At 37.0% G+C, this 11,573-nt stretch overlaps 1 pseudogene; it reads left to right on the forward strand.

Annotated features, from left to right (window-relative positions):
• The first annotated feature begins 4,466 nt into the window (after nt 1-4,466).
• Nucleotides 4,467-7,876, forward strand: LOC118935317 (nicotinamide/nicotinic acid mononucleotide adenylyltransferase 3-like; annotated as a pseudogene).
• The last annotated feature ends 3,697 nt before the right edge of the window (nt 7,877-11,573 follow it).

Below are 11,573 nucleotides of genomic sequence, written 5' to 3' on the forward strand. Positions count from 1 at the left end.
AAAAGGCATCCCACAGTATGGGAGAATATATTTGTAAATGATATATCTGACAAGGGGCTAACATCCAAAATATATAAAGAACTCCCATGCCTCAACACCCAAAAAGCAAATAACCCAATTCAAAAACGGGCAGGGAATATGAACAGACACTTTTCCAAGGAAGAAATTCAGGTGGCAAATGGGCACATGAAAAGGTGTCCACATCACTAATTATCAGGGAAATGCAAATTAAAACCACAATGAGATATCACCTCAGCCAGTTAGGATGACCAACATAGAAAAGAATAGGAACAACAAATGCTGATGAGGATGCAGAGAAAGGGGAATACTTAAAAGTGAGAAGCTGGAAGCTTTTCCTTTAAGATTGGGAACAAGACAAGGATGCTCACTCTCTACACTGCTAGTGGGAATGTAAATTAGTTCAACAATTGTGGAAAGTAATATGGAGGTTCCTCAAAAAACTAAAAGTAGAAATACCATTTGACCCAGGAATTCCACTCCTAGGAATTTACCCTAAGAATGCAGTTTTCCAGTTTCAAAAAGATATATGCAACCCAATGTTTATTGAAGCACTATTTACAATAGCCAAGAAATGGAAGCAACCTAAGTGACCATCAGAAGATGAATGGATAAAGAAGATATGGTACATATACACAGTGGAGTATTATTCAGTCATTAGAAGAAAACAAATCCTACCATTTGCAGCAACATGGATGGAGCTAGAGGGTATTATTATTATGCTCAGTGAAATAAGCCAGGCAGAGAAAGACAAGTACCAAATGATTTCACTCATCTGTGGAGCATAAGAACAAAGCAAAACTGAAGGAACAAAACAGCAGCAGACTCACAGAACCCAAGAATGGACTAACAGTTGCCAAAGGGAAAGGAACTGGGGGTGTGGGTGGGAAGGAATGGAGCAGGGGAATAAAGGGCATTATGATTAGCACACATAATGTAGGGGGTGGCATGGGAAATGCAGTATAGCATAGAGAAGACAAGTAGTGACTCTATAGCATCTTACTATGCTGATGGACAGTGACTGTAATGGGTTATGAGGTAGGGACTTGATTATGGGGGGAATCTAGTAACCACAATGTTACTCATGTAATTGTATATTAATGATAACAAAATTAAAAAAGAAAAAAAGAGGACTAATTAAGCTATTCTATTCTTCTCTCAAATGAGGAGACTATTTCCCTGGTTATGCCCTAATGCACTGTCTCTCCTGAGAATCCATATTAATCATCTTCCCAACACACACATACACATACCCTAGTATGGCAAAGCTTGAAGAGAGGGTTTTCCACATCCAGGAAAGTGATCCTAGTTAAACGGGAACGTTCTCTGTCTATCCGCAGTCTTATTTTGCTCAGATTGGGTATGAGTTTCATTCCTGCATATATAGTGGGAGCATGATAATGAAAGAAGAGTGATAATTTTGAAAGTGTGGTCACAGCTGAAATGCATTCTCATTTTCACCTTTTCATCTCGGTGGGAACCATTTTAATGTTTTTTGCCAGTAGTCATCAATATTTTTAGAATTTATTCTTTACCAAGTCCTGTTCCAGCGTCACATTTATTTCCAAAGCCAATACTTTAATAAGGTGACATTAGAGTTCTCAGAACCAGATGCACCAGAGAAGATTCTGGAAAGAAGTGGGTGGTTTTCTACATAAAAACAAATGGATATATATATTCAGCAAAAAACTTGGTGGTTTGAGGTCTTCATGAGCCCCCAAGTACCAAAAAGCGAGGCTAAAACACCAACATATTTTACATGATGCCAGCTTTAATGTGGGGAGAAGCAGAAGGATGAATAGAGACTCTGCTAGACCTGAGAATAAGGGAAGCTCAAAATAGCTATTGAGTATTCATTAGATACGACAGGTCAGTTTGAGGCCATTACCTGAACTGTGAGGAATTTTTTTCCAGTCCAATAGTGAATGCAAAGGTTCCACAAAACAGCCAGAAAGGACTGAAGCAGATGTCCCTAAACCTTCTTGAAATGTTCAAGTTCTCATGAGCCCCTAATTAAGGAGTAACTTCTGGGGATGGTTTAAAAATTGAGCAGGATAAGACCAATGGACAAGAGAAGATTCCAGATAAAAATGTGGGAGAGAAACAGAGTCAGGATGTCAGAAAGTGAAGTCACCATACTTTAAACCCTGTTTCAAAACAGCAGAAGAAGGAGCACAATAAAGTTAGAAAACTGTTGGCCATAGTTTCTTCTAAAAATTGAGGGAAATATTCATAAAAATGATCAACCAAAAATTATCAAGTTTATATCCTATACAAAATTATACAAGGATAAAAATAGAGAGAATAAAGAGAAAAATGGCATCACACAGATCATACCAGGTCTCCATATGCAATGCTCACACAAAACAAAAATAAAATCTACTACTTCAAAATGAACAAAAGATTTTAGGAAAGTTACATAATGAATGAAATAATATAAATCAGAAAAATGAAACTCAGACATGAGTTGTCGCAACTCTGAAAATAGAGATGTAGGATATCAAACTAGAGGAATTATAAACGCAAATAAACACAATGGATACTAGCTCAAGATAAATAAGGGGTGACAGTAAATAATGGGGTAATAATTAAAAATTAATTTAAATAGAGAACCTTAAACAGATTTGAGTGAAATTTTCAAAGGCTAAAAAAGTCCAGTATACAGACAATAGGAGTCCTTAAAAAGAAAAACAAATCAGAGTAAAAGAACAAATAGTAAAAACATAATTTAAAAATACTTTTCTGAAATTTAACAAAAATTATCTGAAACTATGTATTGTGCAATATTTTGTCCATCTGAAATCATGGACCCAGAATAACCGCTTTGAAGATATATCCTAATACAATTACTGGGCTTAAAATAAAAATAGTTATTTGGGCATCTAGGCAAAAAAACATGACATAAAAGAGAAAGAAAATTATATCATATTTTTAACAGCAGCTTTTTTAGCCAGCAGAAAATGAACTAACATATTTAGTATACTCCAGAAAATAATATGTGAGCCATGGACTTTCTAGTTCAAAGGACACAAAACAACTTACAATTTACTAAGGATAAAACAAACTATTATCAACATGTGGGAATGAAATAATTCAATTAGATAATAGTTACAGAATTAAAATAACTAAATAAATTAACTAGAAAGACACTGGCATAAAGGTAGGTAGTAAATATTAAATATATGATTGTAGAACTAAGTATAAATGACAATCGAAATATAGCACAATTATGAAAAATGGGAGAATAAAAAGAACATATATAAAAATGAGTTTTAATAGTCAAATTAATAGAAATGCTATCTGAGAATTTTGACACTTGTGTTTGTAATGTGCTACAATGCAAATTAATTCTTAAGAGATACTATCATCTAATACTATCGTCTCGGGTCCTTGAGAACTAGGATTCTTAGTTTGGAAGAAAAGTGATATATTTGCAACAGAGAAGAAATTAAAAAACCAAACATTGCAGACCTGGTTCTTAATAGAAAATATCAGTATGAATACATGAAGCATTTTATCTTAAAAAAATCCTTTATGTGTATTTTCTAACTCTTTAAAACAAAGAACTACTCGTTATAATAAAAACTGGTAAATAAAGGAAATAAATCACTTGTTTATTTTGCTTTTCCTATATGAACTCTATATACAGGAAACCTAGTTTGAGGAGGTATGTCTCTTTTAAAAATATTCCAGATATATATGAAAACCTAAGAGTATAGCCATTTTGGAAAATCCAGTGAATGAATTAATATAAACAATGGGGTCTTTTAATATAACACACAAAAAGGGGGAAATGAAATGTCATGAGTTCCCTGATAAGAGGACACATCTCTCATCCTGCTAAAGGGACCAAATCTGGATTTGACAGAGTCTTTGGGTCCAGCTGCCAGACTGCAGGAGCCACAGACGACGCAGGAACGTGTTGAGCTGTACCAAGAGCATGCAAGGGGTTGAATGGAATCATACGGTCCTGGTCAAAGGTCCCAAGTCCTTCAACAAAAATGGAAGGAAATGAAAGAGGTACAAGGAAAGCCTATGTACCAAAGAGATTTCACAGATATATCAAATTTTTTAAAATGGTCAATACTGAACCATATTATTGTGTAGGGACACATGCTTAGGTGATACCAGGTTAGGAAGTGGTGATTATGAAATGCTGATGGTGGTTCCCTTTGGAAGAAGAGAGGGGCTTGTGATCGCCATGGGGCACATGGTGGGGTCTGAACTGTGCTGAAGGGCTTCTTTATAATAATTCATCAAGCCTTTTATTAGTTTTGTCATTGGTTCCTATTGATGTGTTTTATTTTATAATGTTTTACAAAATGAGGCTGTACCCGCGAGGACAGTTGCAGTGACTCCCTCCACTAGGCGGCCGTGCAAGTAAGTGTTCATTTCATTGCGCTGCTCGCTGGCTCGGTTGCTTTCCTTCAAAATTAGCCGAGACCTGGATGACCAGGAAGCTAAGGAAGGACGCTGTTGCGCCTCAAGCTAAGTCAAATATAGGTAAGGCCAGAAGATTTCAGGGCGTTTTATTATTAACAACTCAGCCTCTTTCCCAGCTTCTGCATGTTCTGCCCCTCTCTGAAGTGTTGCCATTAATGTACGTGTGTGTGTTTGGAGAGGGGAGAGTAACCATGGTGACTCTTCCGTCTAACATTTCTGCCCTGCAGCCTCTCAGGCTCCTGCAGAGACCAAGCTGGGACAGGCATGTTTTTTTCCCCTGCCAGGGTGCCGACATATATCTTTCCCCACTCAGCCTAGGAGATACAAAGTAATTCCCCACTCTCTTGGTGTTCTAGGGTTTTGCTTACTCTGACTCAGTTGACATGGCCAGTCGGATAGTGTGTTTGTGTATCAGTTCTCCTGTTTCTCTCTGTCCTTCACAGTCCCCCACACCAAACAAGCTAGGTAATAAACTAGCTAGACCAGACCAAAAAAGGGCTGGTTTCAAGATTAAGAATTGTGACTCAGACATAGTTCAAACTGTTTTCTCCTGGATTTTCTAACACATGGATAACACAAGGAATGTAAAAACCTATGAATAAAGATGTGAATAAAAGAGCACAGATCCTTCCCAATGCCGCCCTAGTTCTTTACCCAGGCTTTGCCTACATTCCTTGTTAACTGAAATCCATAGGAAGGCAAATTCGCCCTGCTCTGGGCAGGTAAAGAACCTTGGGCTCACTGACTGCTACAGCATTAAGCTGTATGAGGGGCTACATTAGCACTCAAAGGTGTACCTATTACCAGAAGTCAGTTCCCTGCCGTGGCCACGGTGCATATTTCTGTGTTCTCAGTCTTCCTGAGTCATTGCTCCGTGGTACAAATACCCCTTGATACTATTCCATAGTGTTATTATCCACATGCCATTATAATGGAACAGGTTTTAATTACCTCCTCAGATTCTGCAGCTATTAAACGGATGAGACAGAAGGCGCACCAGTTCTATTCTGACTTCAAAGTCCTTGACCTTTCTTGTCTGCACCTTCCTTTCAGAACTTCATTTCCCATTCCAGCTACTTAGATTTCGCTCATTCTCCGAGTCCTACTTCAAGAAGTCTTTTCCAATTCTTGTAGCACACTTAATGCTCTTCTTTCTCAGAGCTCCTATTGTACTTTCAGAAAACACCATGGAAATTTCCACTCATTGCTTTCAAGTGTGTTATTGCTGAATTCTTAACTACTTGCCTGCTTGCTTAGGGGCAGACAGTATTCTTCAGACCGTAACATGCTTCTTTCTATTTTTAAAAAAGTCTAGGACTGTGTTTCACACAACTGAGATGTTAAAATAATTGTGGAATGTGTGAGTATGTTTTTCTCATTCCATGTCCACTGTAGGGGCAAAATGACTGATTAGTTTAAACTAAATAATTAAAACAATCATTAATGTATTGATTCAACCAATTAAAACAGTGCCGTTAGTGTTCCATTTCCAGCTTCCGCTTGTTATTGCCACTTAGTGTTTATATTGTGCAAGTTGCGACTCTCAACACTTTGCATTTATTTTTCCAACTAAACAACTCTAAGGAATAGGTACAGTATAATTATCCTCATATACAGAGAAAGAAACTGGCACCTGGAGAGAGTAACTGTAGAGTCAGTAAGAAGGGGAATAATAAGACAGTAAGTACAAGAGGAAGTAAGTAGGCCTGAAACCACAGACCCTCATTGTGGTCACATTCAAATGTTGGTGAGGTGACCAACTTCATGGAGATTAATATGAATTTAAAGAAATGAATGGAAGATGTATTGGTAGATTTTACCTTGTTTTACAAAAAAAAAACATCAACTGCATCTAAAATACAATTTTGGGGGGCCTCTCCTCCGTTGGATGACAGCAACACCACCAGTGAACACTTATACACCTATTTTGCCAATACACCTCTGTCAAATTTAAGACTTCTTTCACTGTGAGTCACTATAATGATCTGCTTTGAATTAAAGAATGATTAAAACTCACTTATGAATTTGGAGATATTCTTAATGAAATAAATTAAAGCTGTTTTTGCTTGCATCCAATAGCATACTAACATGTGAATTTAAAACTGATGCTCTATTTGAATTTGGGAAAAAAAAAGCTCAGTGTTAACAAAATTCTCAACTGACAAGAAAGGCTTTATCTTTTAAATGAAGTCTTTTTTTTTTCAACTTTGAGGTCTACATGACAAATAAAATTGTATTATTATACAACATGATGATTTGATATATGTATACACTGTGAAAGGATCTCCAGCATTGACGTAATTAGTACATCCATCACCTCATGTAAGTAGCTTTGTGTGTTTGTTTTGGTGAGAATAGTTTATTTGGTTAGTTGCTCATTCTACTCTCTTAGCAAATTTCAATTGCGCAGTACAGTATTATCAACTATAGAAACCATGTGGTACATTAGATCTTCAGACATTATTCATCTTAAAACGGAAAGTTTGCAGCCTTTCTTCAGCCTGTCTCTATTTCCCCAAACTTGCAGCCCTGGGCAACCACCATTCAACTGTGTTTCTGAGTTCAACATTTTCTTTTTAGATTCCACGTATCAGGGACACCATACAGTATTCGTCTTTCTCTGCCCGGCTTACTTCATTTAGACAATGCCCTCCAGAGTCACCCATGTTGTCCCACGTGGCAGGATCTCTTTCTGCTGTAGGTAGAATAATGTTCTGGTTTTTATATGTGTGGGCTAAGTTTTTTTTCACTTTGCCAATATTAAACGAAAACTTTATTAAATTATTACTGAACAACTGTGTCCCTGAAGTAGCTTCATATTTATTTATATGCTTTTTTTTTTTAAGTCTTGAACATGGAGACATTCAGTTCCTCATACATTCCAAGAAAAGCATTTTGTGAAATTTTCAGATGGAAAATGAAATCTTAGTGGCCATGAGCTTCCATAATTTTTCCGGGATCCACCCTTGTTTTTCCAGCTGTACCTGAGGTGAAGTTCCTGTGTGGGGCAGATGTCCTGAAGAGCTTCCAGACTCCCAACCTCTGGAAAGACTCAGACAGTGAGGAAATAATGAAGAAGTTTGGCGTGGTGTGTGTGAGCCGGACAGGTTATGACCCCGAGGGGTACATCTCGAGCTCGCCCATCCTGCAGAGGTACCAGCGCAACATTTACCTGGCCAGAGAGCCCGTGCAGAACGACATCAGTGCCACGTACGTCAGGCAGGCCTTGCGCCAAGGGCAGAGCGTGAAGTATCTGCTCCCAGACGCCGTCATCGCCTACATCAGGGACCAACCACAACCTCTACATGAGGGACACTTCCTGGATGGGCAATAGCAACATGCCGAGGAATGAAGGGAAAACGAGCTGGGGAGGGCCATCCACGTCTCCTCTGAGCCCCTCCTGAGAAGAGGGTAGTTAAGGGCTTTCTTTTTTTTTGCTCTTCCAGTTTTCATTTGTTTTATTTCTACAGTGATTTTACTTCTTAGGAGAGTTCTGTGCCTGGAAGAGATACCTTCTCTTGCAAGGAGCAGGTGTCTCCAGAACCTCCTTCAGTGCTCACACTGCAACTACCATTTACAAAAAAGAAGGCCTCTTCATCCAGAGGTTCTGGGAGATGGTGCCGAATCCTACTGACCTGCCACTCCATTTTAACTTCTTTTATAAATGCATCCTTGTGTGGGTTAACTTTTTGAGAGAGTGATTTCATTTTCTTTGGATATACACCCAGAGTTGGGATTGCTGCTGGATCAGAGGATAGTTTTATTTTGACTTTTTGCACGAACCTCCATACTGTTTTTCCTCGTTGACGTCACCGCATTCCCACCAACAGGGTACAGGTGCTCACTGTCCTCCACGTCCTCACTGGCATTTGTTACTACTTGTCTTTTTTATAATAAACATCCTAACAGGTAGGAAATGATATTTTATTGTGGTTTTGATTTGCATTTCCCTGATTATTAGTGGTATCTAGGGCCTTTTCATGTACCTCTTGGGAATTTGTATGTCTTCTTTTGGAAAAATGTCTACTCAAGATTTTCTGCCCATTTTTTAATTGGATTGTTTATTTTGTTTTGCTATTGAGTTGTGTGAAGTATTTATGTATTTTGGATATTAACCCCTTATTGGATATATAAATTACAAACCTTCTCTTTAGTTTGGTTTTCTTAAATTGCCTTGTATTTTTGTTGATGGTTCTCTTTGCTGTATAGGGTTTTGCTTGATGTGATTCTATTTGTTCATTTTTGCTTCTCTTGTCTTGGCTTTTGGTGTCAAATTCAAAATCAAATTTTGGTTTTCTTAATCAAAACTTTGTTTCATCTTCTGTATACCTTCTTGGGCTTCAGTAGCTTGTTAAACATGATTATGTCATTCTGTCAAAAATTCTGATACACAATCTAGTTATGTTAATCTTAATACTTTAATGCCTTTTATATTCCTCTTAGCAGGCAGCATAATAAAATCATTGAAAAAAAGAATTGGAACATTGCAGGGGGAAACATCAACATCACTAAATATGAAAAATTAATAAATATTCAATAGAGAAATTTTTTAAAAGTAGAACTGGATAATGGGTAGAAAGAGCAGGGTGTAGAGTGAAAAAAAAAGAAAGAACACAAGTAATGGAAATTACTTGCGAGCAAGTATACTTTTGCGAGCAAGATACAATTACATTATACCCAGCATCAGATTTATGAATTGGTTCAGGTGGATATAGTTTCAGGGATACTGGGCAAAGAAAAGATACCAACATGAAAATTAACCCAGTCTTTCTAAGTGGTGAATGGAAAGTAAATGGAAAACTCTTCATCCTTTGTTCTGCTGTTGTCATACAAATGATATCATTGTCCATTATTCCACAGAAATAACTTTTAGGTAATGCATTTTTCTCTTAAATTTGGTAGAAAAAATAAGAATTACAAAGAGAAAAATATATTTCTATTGTCTTTTGTATGTATCTATTTTTTTTACCTTTACTAGTCCTATTTATTTCTTTAGGGGATACTTCTACTTGCCATAGTTAACCTAAATCTAGTAATAGTAATCTATTTATTTCCTCATTTTTCTTTAGGAAAAATATTTTCCCCACTGAGTCAGATGCTCAAGATTGTCTTTCAAGTGAAAATCTTCCAGAGAGCCACCAGGCAAGTCAAATAATGACAATTCTTTGGAAATGACCCTCTGAAGAAAACATAGTTTAGGATTCGGGCTTATGTTAGCTGATTTGGGGGAGTGTGCAAAGAAGTGGGACTTTGCTCTAAATTGGATGTTGTTAGGAAGCAGAGATAATTCTATGATTGAGTCTTTTGATTATTCTTTCTTAGAAGATGGGTGAAAAAACAGAAGGAAAAAAAAGAGCAGAAGCTAATACTTCTCCCGATGTTTTTTTAAAGCAATAGTCACTTTAGTTATTAGACAGGATGGCGGCATATTTTTTTCATTTTAGGAGTTTGTACAATGTTATTATTTTCTCCTTGTTGAGATATGACTATGACAAAGGGGCCTTGTTTCTGCCTAATCCATCATAATCACAGATTATCCTTGTCTGATGTTGTTCTGAAAATGTTTAACAGAAGAAAGGTATAGCTCATGTGTGAGCATCAGGCCAGCTTGCAGCCACTCCAAACCTGGTAGCACAAGGCTAGTTTCCAAAAGCCACAGCCTGCTTTTCTCTTTCTAATATCCTAACATAATTTACAACCAGATATGTCACGAAGACTAAATTTATCTTTGTCAGATGCGGATACATCTTTTAGCACTTTGTTTACTGTGTCATTATGTCACACTGCCTCTAGGAGACTAGACTCCCTCCCTACTATTAACACAAATAAATCATCTCTCTCATAATTGGCACTTATATTCTGGTTGATGAGTTTTCGATGTCCACAATGTTGAAGCCCAATCTTGATAGACTTCCTCATGCCAATATGTTACCATACCTTTTTCCTCCATCCTTCTCCTCCTTAGCACCTGAACAAATATAAACTCTTCTGGTTGTATATTCTGCCCTATTAATTCATTTTCATGTTGTCCAGATGCTTCATTCTCTCCTCTCTGTTCTTTTCCCTAAAGACTCTCTTCACTAATACTCTTCAGGATGGTTGAACTCTTCTCTGGATGCTTCTACAAACTTAAATGCATCTCGACTGAATTAGGCCTCTCCTGGGAGGATCTGAATTCCTCTTGTGGACATTTTGAGTGAAAAGTGTTTTTTTGTGTCTTTCCACATTTTTGTACCTTCATTCCACAAAACGTGTTCTTGATTTCAGAGAGAAATCCATCTTCTCTAAGAACTGATTTAGGAGAAAAAAAATACCTCAGTTTTCCATATTTCCTGCAATTGTATTGGTTTATGTAGGTGACGTCAGTGAAGTTCAGCCTAAATGGAGTCGGATATTAAAAAATGATGGCTGAACTAGTCTGAATAAATTAACAGTTATTTCTGTCTGTTTGTGAAGGAGAGAAATTACCATTTATTAGGAAGGGGAGGGTAGATGTCAGAGGTAAGAGAAATAGAACGATAAATAGCATCACAGATTTGGGAGTACAGGTTAAGAAGTCAATCTTTCTTTTTAGAAAGAGCTAAAGGAATTTTAACATCAGTGAGGTCTGTAGGTCAGTCTTACCCTGTGTGTGTGTATGTGCTGTAACCAAGCTCTGCTCTACAGCTTTGGTGGAATCAGTTACACAAACATCTGGAATAGCTATAATTAGGAGTGAAGGAATTGGGCTTGCCACAGTATAATTTCTGTAAAGTTAAAAATTACCTTCATACAAATATTAGTTGGTGGGAGTTAATGCTTTCTTTAGCTTATTAATGAGAGTGATTGCAGAATAGTTAAGTTGGTTTAAATAAAAATTTGAGAAATGAGGTTTTTTAATAGTCTTTCAGACAAAGGGATACTGAAATTAATTTATTAATAGATACAAAATATATACCATTCCCAGGGCAATTGAAAGTATAACTGTGAAGGTAATATTTTCTGCTGGTCAGAAATCTACAAGTTAAATTCTGAGCCTTAGTTAACAATAAATATTTAATCAAAATTGGTACATTCCTCTTGAAAAATAATCATTTAGCAGGCCTAATAGAAAATGTTTCAGGGTAACATTG

Source organism: Manis pentadactyla, chromosome 19 (assembly GCF_030020395.1).
Source record: "Manis pentadactyla isolate mManPen7 chromosome 19, mManPen7.hap1, whole genome shotgun sequence".
In the NCBI taxonomy this organism is placed as follows: Eukaryota; Metazoa; Chordata; class Mammalia; order Pholidota; family Manidae; genus Manis; species Manis pentadactyla.